The sequence below is a fragment of the Vulpes lagopus genome, chromosome 2 (genome assembly GCF_018345385.1).
Source record: "Vulpes lagopus strain Blue_001 chromosome 2, ASM1834538v1, whole genome shotgun sequence".
NCBI lineage: Eukaryota > Metazoa > Chordata > Mammalia > Carnivora > Canidae > Vulpes > Vulpes lagopus.
In genome coordinates, this window is record NC_054825.1 from 106,988,903 (window position 1) to 107,012,635 (window position 23,733).

Consider the following 23,733-nt stretch of genomic DNA (forward strand, 5'->3'; position numbering starts at 1 on the left):
TTCTATCATTCCCAAAAAATCACTCCCCAAGAGCATTGGGGGTGAAAAATAAGACAATTGGTTTGAAATTCTATAAAATATTATAAGGCGATTTATAAATGTGTAAATTTCATTGGTTATCTTTTCTCATGGTTATGTCACTCCTCTGCACAGAGTAAGAAATAACTAAATATCAAGGAATATGGGGGAAAATATATTCTTAACAAAACTTAAAGGTAAGAAAAAACAAAAAACTTCAAGGTACCACTTCAACAAGTCCTTTCCACAGACGGAAGTATAGTTTAGCAATGGTTTATTGCTGGGAGACTTACTCCTTTAATCCTTGATCTCAGCTTTATTCAAACAGTAATTTAATTCTTAAAGATCAGTAAATACCTACTTAAACGAAAGAACAGAAAAATGAATTCAATACAGAAAGCAAGTGCTTTTTGGTTTCAGATAACGCTCTTCGCAAGACTTCCTAGTTTCTAAGAAAGCAAATCCTGGCAGAGTGGAGAGCTCTGGAAATATAAAGCCTGAACTCAAAAAAGCTAGTGTCCTAAAACTGTTCAGAAGAAGGCATACACTGAGGCACCTGGCTGGCTCACTCCATAGAGCACGTGACTCTTAATCTCAGGGTCATGAGTTCGTGCCCCATAATGGGCACGAAGCCTACTTGAAATCTAAAAAAAAAAAAGTAAATAAAAATAAAACAGGGGATCCCTGGGTGGCGCAGCGGTTTGGCGCCTGCCTTTGGCCCAGGCCGCGATCCTGGAGACCCAGGATCGAATCCCACATCGGGCTCCCGGTGCATGGAGCCTGCTTCTCCCTCTGCCTGTGTCTCTGCCGCTCTCTCTCTCTGTGACTATCATAAATAAATAAATAAATAAATAAATAAATAAATAAATAATAAAATAAAAATAAAACAAACATTCTAAAAAAAAAAAAAAGTACACACTGCTGAACACATCCAACAAACCATCTTTTCTATCCTGAGGGCAGTACACCGGTACATTAGGTTGGACAGGACACAGTCCTGGTTCCCCATCATAAAACCCCATGTAATCACCACTACAGGAGCTGAACCAACAGCCTTTCTGATAGTCTTCATTCCTTCCCTGTGGTAGGTCATCCATAAAATTCTCCTGCATCAGTTCTCTGATTACATTTTGAGATAGACCTGAATAGCAAAGGGACTTGGATTTGAAGGCCTGAGACATCTATGCAAAGTATCATTGTTTCCTTAGCCTCAGAAAGATTTTAGGAAGTAAATGAAAAGCCCTGGGGTCTAGATCCCCAGATGCTGAACAGAGTTACCATATGATCCCCAAATTCTAGTCCTAGGTATGTGCCCCTAAAAGATGAAAACATGAAGTCCATCCAAAACCTGTGTGTGAATGTTCAGAGCAGTATCGCTCATAATAGCTAAAAGATGGAAACAGCCCTAATGTCCACCAACTGATGCAAAGACAAACAAAATGTTGTATATCCACATAATGAAATATTAGCCACAAAAACAAATGAATTACTGACACATGCAACAAACATGGGTGAACCTCAAAAACATTGCACCAAGTGAAGAAATCAGTCACAGAAGAACACATAATGTGTGGTTCTGTATATGAAATATCGAGAATAGGCAAATTCATAAAGACAGAACATAGACTAGTGGTTGCTCAGGGCTGGAGGGGAGAGGGGTGGGGAGTCACTGCTGATGGGTACGGGTTTCTTTTTTTGAGGTGATGAAATGTCCTAAAAATAGATAGAGGTGATGATTGCACAACTTTGAGTATATCACAAACTACTGAGTTGTACACTTAAATGGGTGGGCTTCATGGTATGAATGCTATCCCATCAAGTTGTTTAAAAAAGTAAAACAAACCCCTTGCCCTATAGATGACAAAACATAAACATAGTTAGTTTTTAATCTACATGTGATATAATCATACAGTCCTGACATTGTTTAAAAAAAAGAAATGGGCAAGTCCTTATAGTGGAAGAAGGCACCCTCCCCTCACCCAGGGAACATAGCAAGATGGTGGTGCCCAGGTCTGCTGGCATGACATGAATCCCTACCAGAACACTGTATGGAGGTAAATTGTATCCTCCTAAGCTGGACGATGTCTGTGAGACTGGACTGTAAATAAACGTAGGGTGGGACCTCACCTTAGATCCTAAGCAAAGCCTGTAGGTAAAGGCTGTAAAGGATATTTACCACCTCTAAGTCTTCTAGTCAGCCTCAAAGAGCAAAGGGGAATCAACCCTAGGCATGCATGCCAACAGAAGCTATTGCCACCATACAGGAAAATAGGCTTCCTGCTTAAGATCCAGATAAAATCTTCAGTGGGTCAAAGGTTTTGTTTTTTTTGTTTTGTTTGTTTTGTTTTTGTTTTTTTTTTATTTATTTATTTTTTTTTTGGGTCAAAGGTTTTGAATACCTGAGTTTGAATACTCTGCTTATGTTCATTACTGCCAATGCTACCCACTAAAGTACGTAATAGACGATATTTGCTATAGCAGATTCACCGTGAGGAAATTCAGGTAAAATTTCAGAGCTCAAATAGGCAAGCAAAAGAGATTTTACTAGAGCTATAAGGTCAGCTGCCTTTTAGCGACCAAACAGCAGAAGCCAACAAAACTTCCCTGGAGCAGAGCTTGGTGAGGCATGGCTGGTATCTGATGCCTTACCCTGTCCCCCAGGAGCCAACACAGGGCCTGCAAGTAGCTGACACTTATGGAAAGAGTTTGTGAATGAAATTTGGTGAATTGCCAAAAGCTTCACTTAGTTAATGAAATCAGTGGGAAGATAAATAATTGAGTAGAAAAAATGGGTTCATCAATCTGCAACATTGAAACCTCTACGTTTTTCGGCTGGAAGACAATTGAGCCAAGATAGAAGTCGAGAATTTATGTTCCTTGTTGTCTGAGAGACTTGCTCTTTCTCCAGTCAGTTGTGATCAATCCACAGCATCCAATTCAAAATACCTGCTGAGAGAGAGACACTGTGGCCAGGGCCTGGGGAGAGGTGGGTGGGGGTGGAGGCAGCTCCCCTCACCCTTCCTCCAAGCCCTTCCTATGGATGCTTGTGTCCCTCAAGGGGGATTGTGGGAAGAAGGATGAAGTAGCAAGGAAACTAGGATTTCTTTTTTTTGTAATTCAATTTGCCAACAACACCCAGTGCTCATCCCATCCCCCCACCTACCACCCCTTCCTCAACCCTTTGTTTGTTTCCCAAAGTTAGGAGTCTCTCACGGTTTGTCCTCCTCTCTAATTTTTCCCCTGGGACTTATTTTTAATCTGTACTTTGGATGAGGAATAAAAGCAATACATTTAAAACTGGACAAATGCTGAAAATCATATATCCATCACCAGGTGAATGAATAAATAAGATACGGTTTATCTACACAATGGAATAATGCTCAGCAAAACAAAGGAACACACTATTGACCCAGGCAACACACGGACATAGGCCTCAAAAAAACTACGCTAAGTGAAAGAAGCCAGACACAAAACACTTTATATTGAACTATTCTGTTGATATGCAGCTCCCATAAAAGGTGAAACTACAGAAATAGAAAATGGATTGCTGATCACCTGGGGGCTACAGGTGCAAGTGATAGGTTCTACACTGGATCTTGATGACCACTGCACAACAGTGTAATCTTTACAACTCACTGAACTGTACACTTAAAATGAGTGAATTTTATGATATGTAAAATGGATCTCAAAAAAGCCATCCAAAAATTAGATGAATGAATGGAAGAAAGAAATACAAAAAAAATGGTTGACTTCTCAACAATGAAAAAGAATGACAGGCTGATCCTTTGAATATGAGGAGCCAATTTAAATTAATTTTCTTCATGGAAATTGAAAAGGAATGTGGGCAGGAATGAATGAGAAAGAGATGCAGAATAGAAAAAAGGAAAGACAGCATGAGTTCCATCTTCTATTTCATAGTGGAAATAAAAACAAGCCTGTTTTGTTGTCCCATTAGCTTTTGAGTCCAGCTGGTCTCCCAACCCCCAGCTTCACTATCATATACACAAAGATGTTAGGGTACATTCTGTTGCATTTTTACTTAAATAAAAATTCCACCTATGCTCCACCGTTTTCTCAAGTGACTCACCCAATAATGGTACCAACGTAATAAGCTAAGTCAACTCGGCATAATTTAGCTTTAGTGGCTCACAGTGGCTCTATGTGATTATTTACTAGTTACTAATGAAATATTTGAGACAAGTCCTGCGTACCAGAATAAAGGCTGTACTTACATCTTCCAACTTTCGGAAACAGCAAATTTTACTTCTCTCCAGGCTTATGATACTTTCCCCATTTCCCCATGAGATCACCAAGATTGAGAATGACAATTCAGAGATGAAAACTGTAAATCCACTCTATTCCTTAAAAAGTTGATCTTTCTTGAAGGCGCCTGGGTGGCCCAACTGACTCTTGGTTTCAGCTCAGGTCCTGATCTCAAGGTCATGAGATCAAGTCTTAAGTCAGGAGTCTGGTTAAATCTCTCTCTCTCTCTCTCTCTCTCTCTGTCCTCCCCTCCCTGCCCCCGCTTTCAAATCAATCAATCAATCAAAAAAAAAAAAAAAAAGAGGCATCTGTCTTGGCTTGAATAACTGAAATAATTCAAAACGGCAACAATTCCACCTTTATGTTTTTCTATCCTTCCCCATTTGAATACAAATTTCCTACAAAAACAGGGTTAACAGAATCTCTAAATACATGAAAGGTGTCTATCAATTTTCAGAATCTTTTGTTTTTTTAAGAAGCTTTCTTCTACTGAATATAAAACTGATGTTTTCTGTACAAAACTTGAAACACAAATTTTTATTCAGCTCCTGAGTCAGAAAGGCAATCAAAATATAGAAAACATATGCACAGACTTAAATGGACACAGAAGAGCAATAACCTGTCAATGATCACCAGAAATCATTTCTCATATTTGAGGCAACTTCAGTCTCAGACTTCCCCCTTCCTATACTGAGATGACCTAAGGTGGACTGGGTAGCAGTACCACCTATGCTCTAAGCAGCTGGTGGTCACCGATTTATTTTTATGTGGCCCTCTTTTGAAAAGCTGTCCAGAGTTAGGGCAGGACTATAGTTTAACCACTACAGTTTTGCCGCTGGCATTCACGAATATCCAACAGACCTCTCTAGACTCAATGCCACATGGACTGGATAATTTGGGGGTCCCAGTGCCAAATAAGAATGTAAGGCCCCCTGGTTGAGAATGTAGTAAGAATTAAGACAGCGAATGCAGAATCTCACACCAAGTACAAGTTCCTGTGTGTCCGTTCAGGTTCCACACCCACAATGCCTTGCCCACTCGATGGCGCCCTGATCATCCCAATGGGCAGCTCCTCAAATCTGTCCAACTCAGGCAGACATTTAACAATTCCCAGAAAACAAACCAGTGTCTTCAGGGAAAGAAGTTCGTTTGAAAGAAGATGTCAGTGGCTAAGTCCATAGCATTATCGTTGCAAGCTACCTGCCAGAGCGGAGCACCTGAGTTGGCCAAGCGGTGACACTTGATCCTCATGACCCTTCTTGGGCCATCATTGAAGGCATCCACGTGTACATGTTCAGGACTGGTACCGAACTACATTTTAGGCTCACAAACGAAACATCTCCTGAAGAAGGAGGTTCAGTGTCTTCTTTTAACTAAAGCCCCACCGGCCTGGCCTGACCACTTGTTGCTGGGATGCAGTTCAGGCTGTAGGGCAACAGCTGGCTAGCACTGGGGGGGCAGTCACTCCCCCTGCAAGGCCCCCCTTCCTTAGAGGATGCCTTTCATTCCTTCAAAAATATTTACTGAGGCACCACCCTGGGGAGTGGAGATACCAAGCTGCCTCAAGGAGCTTGCTACCCTGTAGGGAAGAACAAGGAGAGAATTTTAAATACTAAAGCTACTCTCTCTCGGAAATGCAGGGTGTTTTTAGAATGAAAAATGAGGGCAGGCAGGGCGGTGAGGAGGGCAGGACAGACTTCCTACAGGGCACCGCTCTGTGGGCTGCAGCCTGACCCAGCTGTACCAGATCCCCCTGCGTCTGCGCCCCTGGTCATCTGTCCCCTACCCCTGATGCCCACCCTCCCCCTTCCTCCTGTTGTTGACTTGCTCAGCCTGTGTTCATCCTTCCAAATCCTGTCCCTCTCCCTGACTGTACAACTCTGCTGCTTGCCCCCAGACTGCGAGATGCCTTTTCCTGTCTTCCATGATCTCTTTGGTCTTCACTGTGAAGTCCACCATCAAAGACCTTGACCGTTGTGTGGTAATCGTGACTTACTGCACAAGTAAGTGATGTAGAGGATTCAGCCCCGCACCAAGGCCATACAACATCAGTAAATGTTTTCCTCTGTACATCTGCCTTCCTAGAAGCCTCAATTCCTCAGGAGCCCAAGAGCTTCCATCTGGTGTCCAAGGCGTCCAGCGTGGGGACCTGGCCATGGCAGGTGGATGATGAGAACTCACAATAGGAATGACTTGAATGGCCAGTCACATCCACCACACTATTCCAGAAAAACAGCCAGCTTTGGCGTATTAATAACATGACCACAGTGTCAGTGGAACGTAGCTGCCATACTGCACCCAGGTCAGGGCCTCATCGCTAACAAAGCAGCATTCCTCTAGGCGGGTAGGATATTCTTCTTGTCAAAAATCCAGCTAATCATGGAATGTTAGCAAGCTGGGTTTGATGTGGGACAACTCAATAATTTAACTCGACCTCTATTCTAGGAATATATGTTGGTCAGAGATAACAGAACCTTCCAGACTTTTTCTACTGTAACTTTCCACCACATCCTTACCTAACTGGTTTTATCCTCTTTGGTCCTTTTGTCTTTAGTTATGAAGTAAATCTTTAGCTCCTTGCTACACTCATCTAACATGGAACCTTGCACCCTGAGGATCTAAAGAGGCTATGTCCTGTCTCCTGTCTGAACACCTGAGCAGGGACTCAAGAGCCAAAGGGCTGGTTTGTCTTTATGGGCTACATGACCCTGGACATGTTACTGAACCTCAGTCTTCTCACCTGAAAATGGAGATAATAGATCCCACCTTCATGGGTCATGGTAAGGATGAGCTGTTTCTGGAATGCTGCCTGGCACATGATGACCTTAAATGTAGCATCCTCCTCCTTATACCTCTGGTTTTGTTTGTCTGGAGTCACTGTCTTCCTAGCCACACTATTTCTGTCACATGGTTCCAGTTTTCCCAGCCCATCAGAATCATGTAGAAAACTTTTTTTTTTCCTTTTTTTTTTTTTTTTAATTTTTATTTATTTATGATAGTCACAGAGAGAGAGAGAGAGAGAGAGAGAGAGAGAGGCAGAGACATAGGCAGAGGGAGAAGCAGGCTCCATGCACCGGGAGCCCGACGTGGGATTCGATCCTGGGTCTCCAGGATCGCACCCTGGGCCAAAGGCAGGCGCTAAACTGCTGCGCCACCCAGGGATCCCTTTTTTTTTTTTTTTTTTTTTTTTAATTGGAGCAACCGGAGACTCAATCCGCTGGTCCAAGATGGGCAATTCTAACAGATGGGCAAAGCTGAGAACATGGGTGAGATTCTGTCCCTGAGACTCAGAATAATGTGAGGGAGACACAGCTCCTTGCTCACTGGCAGCCAGGTACTAGTCCCTCCACAGTATCTGTGGCTACATCCCCAACTCTGCACCCAAGACCAAGTGGGGGGGCTAGGTCAGCACACCCTTCCTCGGCCAGCTCCACTGAGGTTCACTCTCTGCCTTTGATTTACGTCCTCTTTCCTTCCACTGCAGTCTGGGGTAGGAACCAAACATGGAACAGAGGCTCCATGGCCCTCCATCTGGGGCTTGGAAGGCCAGCCCAGAGCCCAGCTTCCCCAAAGGAGGGCTGTTGCCAGGAGCAGGCAGCTGGCCACCTGGACTCTACCTGCAGCCATCTCCTTCCTCAACCATCTTAGCCAGGGGACAACTTGTTTCAGTGAAATAATTCTCTGGAGAGCTAAAATCCAGAACTAAATTGCCAAAAGATAAAATTGACAAAACCTTTCTTTGTTTTTGACAGCAACCTTTCCAGAGTCATCTAGATTTTCCTGCCTTAGTCAATGGATTACATCAGATGCCACCCCAAGGGCCGAGGACCACGGTTCTGCTGGATATGAGTGACTCTCAACCATGGACAGTTTTCTTAACTGACTGTTCTTTCTTTTTCTACCTTGCTATCAATTGTTCCTTTTTCACAATTTACCCAGGCAAACAGGTAGCCACGTTTAAGCCAGTAATTTCAGGATTATACTTGCTCCTAGTAGGTTCAGGGTAAAATCAGAGTAAGCCTCGCAAAGTACATAGGCTTTTGACAATAATTTTTCCCACCAGAGACTGCAGATTTGGGGCTGTCTTCCACATGGTTGAATCTGTCCTCAGCTAGTCTACTATCTCGTAAATGGAATATGCTTTGCCAGACAGATGCCACAGCACCCTAATACTTTGATGGCATTATCTCCATTTTCAATGAAACGTTGGGACAGGTGATTCTGGATATCCATGCGTGATAACATGGTTTTATTTGTTTAAGTAATCTCTATACCCGACATGAGGCTTGAACTCCTGACCCAAGATCAAGAGTCGCGTGTTCTACTGATTGAGCCAGTCGGGCAGCACAAAAACATGGTTTTGAAAAGAGCACGGACACACACACATACACACACACATACACGAGAGGCCTACCCTTCTTCCTTACTATTCTCAAAGAAATCTAATAAAACTTAGTTTGCTTGTGCCTGGACAAAGTCCACAGTTCAGATTTTTTTATTCCTCCACCACCATCTTACTGTAAAGGGGAATAAAAGTGGTTTATTAGAGTAGTTAGGTATTGAGTGCCCCTCTTTCCCTCTATTACAACACGATCTGCCCAGGCTTTTTATATAATGTTTGGTTAGGTTATTCTTCCACCTCCTGGAGAGCGTGGGACCCTGAAAGTGGGGTACCTTTAGAACAGCTTGTTAGGATTTGAATTGGCAGATTTCACATGCCTGACTGTTTTGTTCAAATTTCCAAAGATAACCCCAGTTGAGAAAAATCTTTATGAGAACAGGAGGTAATGTATCGTAAACCAGTGATAAGATAAAAGATATCAGTACTCAGGAGGAGTTAAAGCAACTCCTCATTGGAGAGACAGTCAAGGCAATGGGAAAGGAAGAGAGATTAGAAAGAACAGAATGGGTGCTGGGCTGATCTAGAAAAGGGGTTATTCCAGTAGAAGGGAGTAAAGTCCAAAAATGTGGGTGACCAGAGCCAAAAAGAGAGGGACTCAAGCAACCTTCCATCAATTATACCATCAGGAACAAAGAGACAAGGAAGAAAACAGAGTCAAGGCAGGCCAGTCCACGGGGATGACCCATCCCATCCCCAAGACTCACCATTTAGGGACAGTGGAAAAGAGGAAAGGTGGTGGGAGGACAGTATGATAAATCGACTCTTCCTTCCCACAAAGTCACTCAGAGATCATCCAGCTCAGTTTTCCTCTAAAAACTTTCCACAAAGATGTTCCCCTCAGCAGAGGAAGCTAACTCTGAAGGGTCTGGAGCCATGGCCTAAAGCCATCCAAACAACCAAGCATGCTTTGTCCTAAAAGTTCATATAAATGCTGCATTTTCTATCCTGGCATATATCTATATTTGTTTTATTTTTTTATATAAAATGAATCTTAGATCTTTCAGCAAACTGATGCTTGGGTGACCTGAGCCCAGTTTATCCTGCAGCCCTGCACACTTGCTGGCACACTTTTCCCAAAATGGCCCCACCATGTTGGTGGTTGAAGAAGTTGGCCTCTACCCTGGCCTCCTGCCCAACCGGGTCGGGAAATGAAGCCATGGGATGCACAAGGCTATCTCCCAGTGTGGGGCCACGGCAGACCCAGGGACAGGCAGCCCTGGTCTCAAGGAGCCCAAGGTCCATCCCACAGAAAGGAAGCAGGTGGCCAGGGATGGGGACTCAACCCAGGCTTTGCCACCCTGCCCTGATCCTCCCTTATGCCATGCTGCTTCTTGTGGTCCCTAAAAGGCCCCCAGTCTCTGTGGCCCAGTCAAACGTGTCTAGAGAAGGAGGCCCAGCAGTCTCTAGATTCTGGCTAATGAAATGTTCCTGTGGACTCTGAAAAGGGCAGGACACCTTGCTCACCAGTCTGCTAATCCTCTCCCCGCCCAGAGAGGCAGGCAGAGTTGTGTCACATGGTGCACCCATTCTTAGGATATTGCAACTCAATGCTTGCCCAACACCCACAGGACACAACTAGATCCCAGCCTGGCAAAGCACATGTTCAAGAAAGGTACATCTTCTCTGGAGAGCCAAGCCAGAGAGAAGCTGTTACGACCAGACTGTCTTAAAGACAAATTACAGTTCAGCCATTTGAGAAGACAGAAGGAGTAGGAAAAGGTGGGGGTAGGGGTGGGAGATGAAGTCCCAGTTTGGCTAAAATTGGACCCAATATAAATAATTAAAACAACCAGGCACATTTAAAATATCTCTGCGGTCCTCTCTCTCTGTTTCCCCTATTAAACTTTAACCCCCACTCTTCCACCAGAAATGGAGGTCAAATGAGGAATTTAGTGACACCACATGACTTCCATTATATCATTTGGTCTTAAGTCACTTCTTAAATTTCCATGTGATTTGGGGGTTAAGATGTAGAATTTCTGCTGATTTTGAAGATACAGAAGGTCTTTTAACCCTGAAAGAAGATCCAGGGAGGTTATGGGAAAGAACACAGCATGCAAGCATACGCAACGCTTTTATAGATGCTGTCCTTTCCTGCACGCAGACCCTGTGTGGCTCATCTTTGTACCCTCAGCGCTTGGCCGCTGGTAGACTGGATACTAGGATTCAGTAAGAAATGCCGTGAGGGGCTCTAGGATTGCATAGGAGTCTGGAAGGACAGACTCACCCAAGCCACACCCCCATGCCCATCCTTCTGGTCCTGGAAGGGAGAAGGGACACAGGGTGACTGAACACCTAGCGTTACGAGGCAATGGGCTGGGGAGCCGGGCCTTGCCTGAAGTAGGGGCTGGTCCTGGGACACCCAGTGTAAGTGGCCCTCTGGAGTAAGCCAGAAGGCAGGAGAGGAGAGGCTTGAAATGCCTACATGACTGGGAGGGGAGGGCGCTAAGAGGCAAATAAATAACCAGTGAAACCTGGGAGTGGAGCTCCCTGGGTTGGCCTAGAAACTGGGAATTAATCAGGAAATCCCAGCAAAGGCTCGAAGTCAGTTATCAATCGCTCTCACAATTCTTTCTTTAGATACGTGAATCTATCCCGCCCAGGGGTTGTCCCCCAGAGAGTTCAGCAGGCCGAGGGGCAGGGGCCATCGAAGCAGAAATCTGTGGGTAAGCCATACTTGAGGACTTAAGGGTTACAAGTCTGCTCTTCATTTATTTTATTATTTTTCACTTATCTATTTGTTCATTGAAATGAACAAATTGCCCCTTTGGTTTGGGCTGTCCCTTTTCAACCTGCTGAGTGCAAGTTAGTCCAGAGAGATGGGTTCCGTGGCTCAGGGAGCCGGCTAACTGGATTTCTGGGTGTCGGGTGTAAGATTTCCTGAAAGTTCTCAACTAAGGGTGACTCTTCCCCGACAGGGGACATCTGGCAATATGTGGAATATTTTTGGCTGTCACTCGAGGGGAGGGGAGGGGAATGGCTGGTAGCCGCAGGGTTACTGCTAAACATCCTGCAATGCACAGCATGGCCCCACAACAAAGAATTATTTGGTCCAAGATGTCAACACCTTCCAGATTGAGAATTTGTCCTAAAGGAATGTCAGCCTGGGAAGACCAGGGTGGGGGGGGCATCAGATGAGGCACATGTCACCCCTGACTCCCTGTGCCTACCTTTCACTGGGCTACAGTACTCATTCGTGCCAGATACTCTGCTTGGTGCTAGAAACAGTGCAATTGGAAAGGGCATGCCAGGGACGCCTGAGTGGCCCAGAGGTTGAGCGTCTGCCTTTGGCTCAGGTCATGATCCCGAGATCTGGGATCGAGTCCCACATTGGGCTCCTTGCATGGAGCCTGCTTCTCCCTCTGCCTATGTCTCTGCCTCCCCCCACCCTCTCTCTCTCATGAATGAATGAATGAATGAATGAATGAATGAATAAATAAATAAATAAATAAAATCTTTTAAAAAAAAAAAAGAAGAAAGGGCATGCCATCAGCAAGCACTCAGGGCAGTCCTTAGGCTAGAGGCGTAAAGGGCGAATTGCCATTTAATATAAAGGCATCTAGAGTGACATTTTATGAAGGACAGGTGGTGGGATGGAAGAAGAATGTCAGGAATATGGAGGCCAAGGTTCAGGAGATAGGCACAAGGGTGGGGCACGGCTGGGGAAGGAAGCTGCTCACCGTGTGTCCATGCAACCGGCCCTTCCCCACAGCAGAGGAGAGAAAAGAGGAGCAAAGAGCTGGACCCACTAGGAAGGTTCAGAGACTGCATCGATGACAGGCTGATACTGGCAGCATCCTGGGAAAAAGCACTCGGTATGGCCAGGCTCTTTAAAATTTCATCAGCCTGGGTTAACCTCTGTCCACAGAGAGGTGACAGCACACAAGCGAGTTGACAGAGATGGGAAGGAGACCAAATCTCCCTCCTGGTCAATTCATTTCACCGGTTCTCCTTTCAAAGTTTGTCTGAGATAAGCATGGGCAGTGTCTTCCCAGAGAGTACTCTGCCTTTACGCTGGTGATAAACTTGTTGACAAGAGACAACAGAAAAGAAAGTCTGCCTCTCCACGCACAATCCTTGGAGCCATTCAAGCAGCCACCACCAGGGTCCTCAAGAGCAACTTCTCAGCAAAGTCAATCCTTGGTTAAAAATTAAGTTTTGAAGCGTTCCTGGGTGGTTCAATGGGCTGAGTCAGAGCGTCTGACTCTTGGTTTCAGCTCAGGATGTGATCTCAGGGTCGTGACATCGAGCCTTGTACCGGGTTCCACACTCAGCACAGAGTCTGCTTGAGATTCTCTCTCCCTCCCTCCTCCCCCCTTACCCTCCCTCCCTGTCATGCTCTTTCTCTCTCTTTCAAATAAATAAAGCTTTAAAAATTAGTTTTGAGAACAGCTGATATTTAATTTTTTTAAAGATTTTATCTATTCATGAGAGACACAGAGGGAGAGAGAGGCAGAGACATAGGCAGAGGGGGAAGCAGGCTCCCCACAGGAAGCCCAGTGCGGGACTCAATCCCGGGACTCCGGGATCAGGCCCTGAGCCGAAGGCAGACGTTCAGCCCCCGAGCCACCCGGGCGTCCCAGTTGATCTTTAATTTGATGTTATACCCTGCACTGCTATTCAGCTATTCTAACCACAGGGCCCTTGCCCTTCCCTACCAGGTCACCTCTCTGGCTAAACTGGAACAAAGTTCCCAGAAAACCATGGAAGCTTGTCTTCTAAGCTATGCTCCTAGCTGTACCCCAAGTTCAAGTGACCACTGTCACTTCCAATGTTTCTGCAGTTCCCAAAAACTAGGATTTAAGGGATACAGGGGAAGGTGTGCATGGTAGAGATCTGATCATCATGCCAGAAATGTTTACTGCACATCCGCTCAGTATGTGCTGCCATGCAGGTCCTGGGCACAGAGGGATGAATACAGCACCAACGGTGTGGAGGGAGCAGTGGTACACAGCTGGGCCCTGGAAAGCAATAGCCTTGGTTCAAATCTCACCTCTGTTCCATATTGTGAAACCAGGTGAATAACTCACTAATCTTTCTGTGTCTGTAAAATGGAAACTGATAATAGTTTTACCTGCGTGGTGTGTTATGAGGACAAAGTGAATTGATAGATGTGCGGTCCCTGTAATAGCCGGGCACGCAGGAAGTCCTCATTAAAGTGGGCCATTACCATTCTCAGGGAACTGACAGGCTGGCTGGTCACCTGGCATCTCTGATGGCGGCCGCAGGTGACCTGCCATCCCCCAGACTGAGGAATAATCTGCAGGAATTTTAGCAATCAGCTTCAGACAACTATGAAGTCCAAACTGTGCCTCTGTTCTCTTGTAGAAGCCTACATAGAAATAACCATGGAATAGCCACTATGTATAACTCAAATTCAAAAGGGAGAGATCTGTGGCAACTGGAGTTATCTGGAACTCTGGAACAGCTTCCCGCTGGAAGGAGAAGCTGACCTCATCTGAGATCAAAATAACAAAGAAGAGGAACTTGCTAAATGTTTTCTCTGAAGGTCAAACAAGCAGAGGGGGGTGGAGTTCAGATGAACTTCAGTATATTGCCCATATAATCTCCATGCCAAGGTAGAAATCAAGTGGGAGCAAAACAATTCTAAGAGAAGCTACATGACATCAGGAAATGCGAGCAGGAAGTACTCTGACGAGGTTTTAACATTCTTTAGTTTATATATTTAGATTTAAGATGTTCCTACTTGGTTTTGTCAGGAGATACAGACTTGAAATGCATTATGGGAAATCTAGCTCTAAAGGACAAGAGGCTCTCTAGTAAACCGATGGGCATATAATTTTGATGAGGGGGGGGAGTTTCTCTTTTAAAAATGCTATACTTGGGGACGCTTGGGTGGCTCAGTGGTTGAGCATCTGCCTTTGGATCAGGGTGTGATCCCGGAGTCCCAGGATCGAGTCCCACACCGGGCTTCCTGCATGGAGCCTGCTTCTTCCTCTGCCTATGTCTACCTCTCTTTCTCTCTGTGTTTCTCATGAATAAATAAATAAATAAAATCTTTAAATAAATAAATAAATAAATAAATAAATAAATAAATAAATATGCTATACTTGGAGTCCATCAGGAGGGAGCCATAGTCCCATAGAAGTCTACAAGTAACTCGCAATGAGGGAACTTTGAGAGAAAGAGAATATGTAAGTCTTCTGGACTGTATTCCTCTATGGCTCCAGGGTCAGAAATCCCACCTCTTCCCATTTCATTAATCAACAAATGTTTCCTGACACCAGCCATAAGCTCAACCAGTATGAAAGGTATAAGAAAATTCTAAGATGGATAATGGTCAAACAGCTAGCCACTCTTTCCTCCTCTGCTCAGCACAATCTATATATAAAATTGTTCAATGAAGGAAGCATGCAGTGCCATTAGCCAATAAATGCCTCTCTCAAAAATAACCCTCACTTGTTTAAGGGACTGGTTCCACATTTGTCTCTCTGTTCGTTTCTGAGCTTCTTTAGAAAAGAAATAGTTTCCTATTTATTGCTATATCCATAATTTATAGCGCTTGACACATGATAGTATCATTTGTTGAGTGAATGAATACATGGATGGATGATGGAAGCATGTATGTATGTATACATGAATGAATGAAGGGTGATGGAAAAGTAGGATTTAGGATTAAAGGAGGAAGTAGAACAAAATGAGGACAAAATTAAAGACAGGTAGGAAATCTTTGGTGGAGTCAGAGTTCCTCTTGAAAAATAGAGGAGACAGGTTAGATGGATCATTCCACGATAATGTTCAAAATTCAAAAAGCAAACGAAAATTGCTTTTAAGAGCTTTCTCCTTAGTCATTAGAAGAAAATGGAGATCAATCCGTCACAGTATCTCCCTGAAAAACCCCTCAGATATTTGAAAACTGTAGCTATTTACTCTGTATCCAGTTTTGCTCACAGTTGAGTCGGTAGCATTTGGCAGACAAAAGATGCACAATGAATATTGTTGAAAGCACAAGCTCCTGATTTGAGCTTTCTCTTTCCCACAGCCTTAGCAGTGGTCCTCCCTGCTTCACACCATGAAGCCAAATTTCAGAGCACCAAAACTTCCTTTCCAAACTGAGTCTGTCTTAGGCAAAGACTGTTGCAACTCTATGCCCCAGCTCTGGATAGTGCTGGGTGATTATGAAGCCAGGTTTGATCACCTATGTCTCTCAAAACACTTAGGCATTCAAAAATCCTTCAGAACTGTGAATGCAGAGTCTTCACATACCCTTTAAACCTCCTTTTGACAATAAAGAAATTGCACAAAATGCAGTTAAGTTGGCCACACGCTTATCTGAACACCCCACAATCTAAAGAGATGGCAATGGTAGGTATCATGAGGATGATGTTGTAGGGGCAGGGAGGGGGTTCCTTCCCTTTTCCAAATTTCTCACTTGTTTAAAATCTGATTTAAGTCTGGTCTTTACTTTTTGGAGCTTCATCTCAAAAACAATTGGACTAGGCAGGATTTCACCACCTGCTCACATCATCTTTCTCCTACCAGTCTTTCTTCCTCTGGTTTAGACAAAATTCTGTCCCTGAATCTATATTCACCAGCATAGAGTACACCTGCCCCATTTCCACACTAAAGACAGAACTCTCCCCACTTGGGACAAGAACCAAGAACCATGCTTCATTTCCTGACCCCAACCTCCATCAGCTGGGACAACTTTGCCTTCTTCCCCTTGAATTGTCCGTCTCCTCTACTTCCAACCTTGCATCCCCATCCTGATCATGTTCTCCTCAAACTAACCAACCTACATCTGCTCTCTCTCATCTCCCTCCAGGAGTCCTGGCCTCCTGCTCTCCAGCTGTGTGCACATCGGCACGTGTTGTCACTCCGGTTTGGTGGATCTTTAACTTGGGAGCCCAGACTACAACTTCTCCATCCTTCACAAACGTCACGGCACCCAATTCAGAGCCTTGCAGACACTGAGGTCTCAGCTCCATGGGCAAATAACTCCAACTCCGGAAGTCCTTTCTTTGGTGTCACCTCTACTCAGCCTCTTTCCTGGGATCCTGAATTTGCTCTGCATCTATAGCTCCGTTGACCTTCCCCAGGTCAGGTCAGGGCTGCTAATTATGTTTTTAACCTCCACTCAGGGTCCAATGATGGGACAGTATTTGTTTATTCCTGGCTGTGCTTCCAAAGGATTCTTGCCCTTTGAACTCCATTCCATAAGGTTTTTTTTGTTGGGACTCCTGGGTGGCTCAGCGGTTGCCTTCAGCTCAGGGCATTATCCTGGAGTCCAGGTATCCAGTCCCACATCGGGCTCCCTGCATGGAGCCTGCTTCTACCTCTGCTTATGTCTCTGCCTCTCTCTCTGTGTGTCTCTCATGAATAAATAAATAAAATCTTTTTTTTAAAAAAGGCTTTTTGTTGTGAAATGGTTAGGTCTGGAAACTCCAGAGTGCCCCCCTCACAGATTTGGACTTCCACACTGGGCAGCTGCTTTCCAGGGTCATGAGGGTGACTCTACATCCTTGAGGACCATTTTCAGGCTAGAAAAACAGTAACTTAGCACAACTGCTTTCCATGCTCTTTGCAAACATCGGAAGCTTACAATTCAACTGCCATGTGTACTAGCACGCATTTCCAAAGCGAGAGTCATATGCTTTTCAATGACACTTTTCCCTGCTTTAGGCCCTTTAACTAATTCTCTGGGCTTTAACTCCATTTGCTTCTAGTTAGTCTTGTGCCACGCTATGTAGTCCCCGTTTTCAAGTAACTTTTGTATCTGAAACACTCGAGATCTCTTGCACTATAATAACTTTTGTAAGTCCTGGATAAAAGCGTATATGTAGGTAAGGATTTCTGCAAACAGAACCTCATTCAAACCACCCCTTCTTCCTGTTTCCACACCGAAGGGTTACTCTGAGGTTTCTAAGTAATGCTTTTGGCTTCAATAGCAGGAAGGCACTGGGAGAGCTGAGCGACCTTCACAAATCTGTATTCAAACTTACAGGCAATCTTAAGAATTGAGGATGAGATGACTATTGATCTGTCTTATAAGGGCTGATTTGTAATTCGGAATGCCCGAATTAAGGGAATGGTGTCTGTCCATTATCAAATATTTCCTCAGATATACTGAATAAAAGCCTCAGTTTGATGCCTACCTGTTTGTCGGCTCATTTGGACTATGCTTTTATAGCAGATGTGCAATTGATTCTAATTATATTTAACTTTGCTTATTGGGTGCATAGTACCTTTCTCTCATACTTTATATTTTTCCTGAAAATCAATTCTTTTTCTCCCCATGGAGGAGGATAATCAGAAGATTCAATAGTTTTAACTTAGGACTTTGATTTGCCCCTGTTGTCCCTGTCCACTGCCCCCCCCACACACACACACACACTTCCATGCACACACTTTCTCCCTCTTGTCATGATAGGTCTTTTCTAACTGCAGATGCTTGATTCATAATCACAGATGGGTTAACGCTTTCCCAACTTTGAAAAAGAGAAGATCTATGGACCCTAGGGACCCTTAATGAGAGCCGTTGGCATGGAGATCCATCCAAGGACAATGTGCAAAAAGCTGAGAATCCTGCCGTTGGTTACCTTTTGTTACTCACTCCTACTTGTTGAACTTAGCTTTTTTTCTTTTTTCTGCATATGTTCAGGCTAGAGCAAAGAAGCCCTCTTTTGAACATTTAGACTACGAGGCAACCCTATGAGGCAGATGATACTATATCTATCGGTGCCCATTCTCAGACACCCTTTTAAACTTTTTTTCAAGGATCTCGCCTCCTCTCCAGAAGTGAGGGCTGGCCCCCTGCTTGGTCTGGTTAAGACATTAACATCACATCTAGAGCCCTGGTTTTCTAAGACAGACCAGGGACCGGCGGACCTGCATCGACACCCAGTCATTCCTTCCACAATTCCTAGATAGGGTGGAGAAATCCAGAGGCCAAAAATTAAGTAAATAAAGAGGTAATTACCAATGCCCGTTTCCTTGACAACACCCCTCCCCCAGCCCTCCTGTGATAGGGAAAAACCAAAATGAAAGTGGCTGAGGGGTAGCCACAAAGCCACGCTGGATTTTAGCAAGCGGAGGCAATCGCCGCCGGAAAGCAGCAGACTCCCAACGCCATACGAACAAATCAATTTATATCGGGGCGGCCTTTGGTGGAGTATTATTTTTGTGGTTGCCATAGAAACGCCAGGGACGGAAGAACGTGTTGCATGACACAGGAGACCGATCCGTAACAGGAACCTTCTCCCCAGCTTCATCTATTGCAGGGAAAACGCTCTCCACCGCCCCCCTCCTCCTCCCCACCAAGGGGAGGGGGCCGCAGAGGGGAAATGCAGCCCGGAGCAGCAGCTGGAAAGCCCACCCCGGCCGGGAGCGCTCCCCCGGCTGAGCACAAAGAAAGGGTCCTGCCCTGGCAGCAAAGCCCCTCTGCCTGGCAGGCTCTGTCCCTCCACGTCCCCACTGTCGCCTCACTTCCTCCTCCACCTTCCACTCTTCCTCGTCCTGTACCTACCCCTTCCAGAGGTTTTAGTGAGGTCCAGCCGAGGAGAGGACAGGGACAGAGAGAGACCCACACGCATCCGCCACGCCCAGAGGTGAAGTCGCCTGCAAACAGCACGAACGGCACATACCTCCTTTCTGGCGGCCCCTGGCACATGGACTTAGAAATCAGAAACTGAAAGGGAGCAGGCTGGGGGTGCAGAAATTGCCACTAGTTTATAGGAGCTGTAAGTCAGCCAACACTGGAAAGAAAAAGCGAGACTCCACCCATGGGGTGGACCCTTCGGGGGAAAAAAAAAAAAAAGTGGTCCTCAGCTGACGTCTCTCCCCACCCCATGTCACTTCCTTTTAAAGCTACAATTTAGCAGTTACGGGGAGGGAAGATACGAGCGGGTGTAACATGAGTCACTCCCTTCCCCTTCCAATTAGTGCGAGGAAGGGCTCCGCTCGGCTTCGCGACCGCAAATCTGGGGCTCGGGGACCTGCCCCGACTCGGGAACAAAGCCCGCAAGGTGGCCTTTCAGGTCCTGCCCGCGGCTCCCAAATCCTGTTGCATCCCCGAGCCGAAATGGCTCCTCCAGCCTCCAGCCTCCAGCCTCCAGCCTCCAGCCCGGAGCGACTCCGGCCCCGGCTGTGTGCCGACCTGGAAAGCCTCCTCCGCCGGCCCGGTCGGAATTGAGCAAGTCTGCGATCGCTTTGTTTTGGAGGATGCGCGCCCTCTGCAACCCCCCTCACCTCTCGCGGCTCCGCTGCGCTGGCCGGAGGTTGCTTTCCACCCCGGAGAGCCCCCAGAGCACCTTCAAGGAAGTAATGCCGAGAACTCCAGTGATGGGAGACGTTAAGGAGCGGGGGGAAAGCAGCCCCGAGGTCGACGTGGCCTCTCCCTGCAGAGCGGCCACCAGGGTCGATCACCGCTGCACACACGCGCGCACACACATGCACACACAGGCGTGCACGTGGCATTTGCATGTAGTGTGTTGGAGAGGGTCTGGGCGGACCTTTCTAATGAAACAGCGTCGTCACAACTTTGAAGGAGGGCGGGCTGTGGAAACTCCAGAAATGCCCGGTTTCTCACAGCCCTACAACATTACCTCACCCCCCCTCCAAAGAGTTCAGATGCATGCCCTTCAAATGTTCACTGTTGGAACCACAGTCACAAAAAGAATCCGAGTATTTAGACATGACTCCGCTGTTCACTCCTATTCTGGTGATGTCTACGATCCACAGGGAAAAAGAACATGCTCACGGATAACTAGACCACGTTGCAAAATTACTAAGACCCAACAAACTGCTGAAAAGCAAAACAAAACAGTGTGCCATGAGAACAGAGAAGATGGAAGGGATCTTTTCAGTGATAGTGGGAGTGGGGGGAAAGAGGGCATTGGTAACTGAGGAAACCGGGTTTGGACTGGGTCCTGTAGGGTGTGTGGCATGTTGATGGTATGTGATGGGAGAGAGGGAGATGGGGCGTGGATGTGGAGGAGGATAAAAAACATCAAAGGCGCCAGGAAGGAATGTGAACAGAGATCTGAAGAGAAAACCCATTTGTGGCAATGGCTTATTTTAATATCCGTGAGAAAATTTATCTGACCATATAGAAATGCTTATAAAAGATACTTGTAAGACCTTTCGTACAGCCAATGCAATTTCTAAGAGTTGTCATAACTTTTCAAATTATGTTTTAATGTCCATGTATTATTTCTGGGCATCTGAGCGGTTCAGTCAGTTAAGCAGCCGACTCTTGATTTTAGCCCAGGTGTTGATCTCAAGGTGCTGTTTGTTGGCTATTTGTGTATCCTTTTTTTGGTGTGTTACAGTTTACGTCTTTTATGTCCATTCATTCATTCATTCATTCATTTATTTTAAAATAGGCTCCACACCCAGAATGGAGCCCAATGCTGAGATAGAGACCTGAGCTGAGATCAAGAATCAAATGCTTAACTGACTTGAGTCACCCAGGCACCCCGATATATTTTAAGTCTTTTCAAATTTCTCCACTGACCAGCATTAGTTTCTTACAGTCTTGCTGATTGAATATGTTGCTTGTTCTGACCCTTAATAGGTCACAATGCGCTAAGAATCCTCAAGGAGACTCCCCACTGAGCATGGAGCCCAACTTGAGGTGACAGTAAATTGGTACACTCTTTTTGGAATTCCATTAAACATGATCTATCATGAGCCTTTAAAATGGTCATACTCTTTATGCAACAATTCAACTCACGAGAATTTATGCTAAGGAAATAAGCAGTGATGACCTCAAAGATTTAGGCACAGGAAGATTCATTAGAGTCATTTATGATAGTGAAGATTAGAAATGATTTAAACGTCTGAAGTAGCAGGTTAGTTATATAAATGATGTGATATTAATATAACAGAACACTCTCCATAAATTTAAAAAGCTGAATTTGAAAGACATGAGTAAACTTCCACAATATATTAAGTGAAGAAGGAACTAAGGTATATATCAAATGTAAACTCTTCTTTATAATTATACAAATATATATTACATTGCCTATAACGGATTGGAGAGCGTCCCCCCCCCCCTCAAATTCATGTCCATCCAGAACTTCAGAAGATGTTTTTATTGGAAACAGTGTCTTTAAGAAGGTTATTAGTTAAGATGAGGTCATGCTGGATTAGGAGGAGCCCTAAATCCAAAGTCTCGTATTCTTGTAAGAAGAGAGAGATTAGAGAGAAATATACACAGAGAATGAGGCCATGGGATGTTGGAGGCAAAGCTTAGAGCAGAGTGTCTACAAGCCAATGAATGTCAAAGCGTCTGTTCTGGCAACTGCCAGAAGCTAGGAGAAAGGCTTAGAACAGATTCTCCCTCAGCGCCTCTAGAAGGAACCAACCCTGCTGATACCCTAATTTCCTGGCCTCCTGAATTGTGAGAGAACAAATTTCTGTGTTTTAAACCACTCAGTTTGTGGTCATTTGTCATGGAAGCCCTTGGAGACTCATATGGTGTGCAAAAAAGTCATTAAACTGTTAATGATTCTTTCTGGACTGTGAGGTTGAGGATGATTCTTATTTGTTTTGTTATATTTTACTGCATTTTGAAAAAAATTTCAACCAGGAACACTTAGAACTTTTGTGAAAGAAAATGGTTATGAGTAAAACCCAGATTCCAAGTTTCCAAAGTCATAGTGTTCTAGGATGATTTAGAACACAAGTGAAGAATAATCGATGATGATTACAACATATTGTAGCTCAAAGATTAAAGTATTTTCAGGAGTCTTGGTTAAAGAGGGAATGCTATGTGTTTCAGAAAAATTTTTTAACCTAAATTTTGGTACTTAAAATGATGAATATCATTTGTCTAAAATGCTAACTTACATACCATGTATTTAACTGCTACGCTAGATGGTTGAGTTATTAATGAGTATTTCGAACAACCTGCTCTGTTAACACCTTATTAGCTGCATGCTGATGTATTATTTTTTTTTTGCTTTATTTTGTTTGCCTGATGGTAGGATTACAAATATAAGTAAATCCGTATAGATATATACACACTTTGAAAATTTCCTCAAATTATAAAATATAAACATATCATAGATTTGCAATTATAATTACCTCTCACTGTATGCTGAATTAGGAATTGTGGCTGTGTCAAGTAGACAAAGAAAAGTGTGTAAATATTTAGTAAAGTCAATTTGAGGTTTGGAATCTTTCATCTTATGTTTACAGGTTGTGTATTTCAATCACCTCTAATTGAGCCTTATAGATGTGTCATATATGATGTTTAATGACCAACAAGCTCATAAGGCTATGTTGTCATCCCAATTATTTTAAGTACATTCAAATAGCTTTAATATGAACATTTAACATTCAAATAACATTAACTATCATGGAGGAAAGTGTAGAGGAACAAAGCAAGATTACCTCCTCTATCTATCTAGATTTACCTCCTCTAAATGACTGTCCTAAGTCATTTCCCCAAATATTAATGTGGATACAGTACCCCACGTCCATCAACTCTTAATGATCTTAACTCAGAATTGCGTTTTAAGTCTCTTAAAAATCATTCTCAGGATTCACGTATCTCCTTTCTCTTCTGGATGTCTTCAGGTCCATTCAACCTGGCAGGGATGACTAGAAAGTCTTTCCCTGCTTCTGAATCCAGGCAACGAGCAGCTGGAAATCATAGGATACGGGAGCAAATCTACCATAAGGGGAGGAACTGAATTCAAATCAATGAACTCATGGGATACCTGGGTGGCTCAGCGGTTGAGCATTTGCCTTTGGCTCAGGGCGTGATCCTGGGGTACCGGGATCGAGTCCCACATTGGGTTCCCTGCATGGAGCCTGCTTCTCCCTCTGCCTGTGTCTCTGCCTCTGTGTGTGTGTGTCTTTCATGAATAAATAAAATCTTTTAAAAAAAATCAACGAACTCTTAGCTGATGGGCAGCAAATTGAAAGTTACCAGCTTCACGATCTGATTTTAAGAGACAAGGTAATACAAAGGAATACTGGAACTTGGGACTTGTGTTCTTCGTGATCAAGTGAAAAGAAAGCACACTGTTTTGAGTGGTATTTAACCCTGGGTGATTTTCAACCATTGCACTTTATAATTT

The 23,733-nt window shown here is 44.5% G+C and overlaps 1 protein-coding gene across 3 annotated transcripts in view; it reads right to left on the reverse strand.

Annotated features, from left to right (window-relative positions):
- AGPAT4 (1-acylglycerol-3-phosphate O-acyltransferase 4) overlaps positions 1–19,402 on the reverse strand; it is a 127,425-nt gene extending 108,023 nt beyond the window's left edge. Inside the window, exon 1 of one of the 3 annotated variants that reach the window (XM_041742805.1) lies at positions 19,288–19,402. The gene's annotated coding sequence lies outside the window, so the exon portion shown is untranslated. Of the gene's footprint in view, positions 1–19,169 lie in introns of all 3 variants that reach the window. The other 2 variants (XM_041742803.1, XM_041742806.1) reach the window with 2 other exon arrangements.
- Between the last annotated feature and the right edge of the window lie 4,331 nt (positions 19,403–23,733).